An 832-nucleotide genomic window follows, 5' to 3' on the forward strand; every position below is an offset into this window, starting at 1 on the left:
TCCCTTCCTCCTGCAAGCTGCCAGTTTTTAAACCTTGTTTTTAATGTTGCTCTGGGAGAGGGCATTCCACATTCTCAGAACCATCTCTATCGTTTCATTGCTTGATTTCTATGTTTATTAATTATGAAACTCCTTGATCTACAAAGGTAGCGCTTGCGACAATATATTAAAAGGCGGCTTATTGGAAACACGTTGTGATCATAGTTTGGTTTTGTACATAATTGAACCTATATCACTCAAGAGGAACTGTTGTATTTACAATAAACTATATCTTCTTATAAATGTTGGTTCATTCGCTCCCTTGTGCCAGATGAGGAATCGTTTGATCCCCTCATTTATTTCATGTGGGGAACAGGCACGGGTATTCAGTCAGAAATAACCCACAGATTGACACTGAGATAACTGCAGCAAGAGAGACAGACAGCAGCTTGGTACATGGCTCAACAGACAAGAGAGATGGATAAATAGGAAACGGCCTCAAACTCTGAAAAGTACAAACATCACATGCAAAAGCATTGGCTGCTCTAGGTGAGGCTCGAACTCACAACCTCGGCATTTCCCGGGCCTGTACTGCTTTATAAGTACCGCGCGCTAACCGGTTGCGCCACTAGAGCTTCACAGCCTGCGCTCTTAGTGCTCCCATCGTATAGCTGCCTGTTCCATCTGTCTTACGAGGAAGAAGGCAAAGAATCATCGAATCATTCAACACAGAAGGAAGCCGTTCATCCCACCGTGTCTGAGCCGACTCTCTGCAAGAAGCCTTCAGTTATTGAGACTCCATAGATTTTCGCCATAGACGTGTTTTATTTTTTGTATAATGTTTTGTTATTTG

General features: G+C 42.8%; 1 non-coding gene across 1 annotated transcript; it reads right to left on the reverse strand.

Moving 5' to 3' along the window:
• Positions 1 to 520: 520 nt before the first annotated feature.
• Positions 521 to 614, reverse strand: trnai-uau (transfer RNA isoleucine (anticodon UAU)). The gene is made up of 2 exons: positions 577 to 614; positions 521 to 556 (listed from the first exon to the last, which is right to left on the reverse strand). It is a non-coding gene; the product is annotated as a tRNA-Ile (tRNA).
• Between the last annotated feature and the right edge of the window lie 218 nt (positions 615 to 832).

This window comes from Pristiophorus japonicus, unplaced genomic scaffold, assembly GCF_044704955.1.
Source record: "Pristiophorus japonicus isolate sPriJap1 unplaced genomic scaffold, sPriJap1.hap1 HAP1_SCAFFOLD_225, whole genome shotgun sequence".
In the NCBI taxonomy this organism is placed as follows: domain Eukaryota; kingdom Metazoa; phylum Chordata; class Chondrichthyes; family Pristiophoridae; genus Pristiophorus; species Pristiophorus japonicus.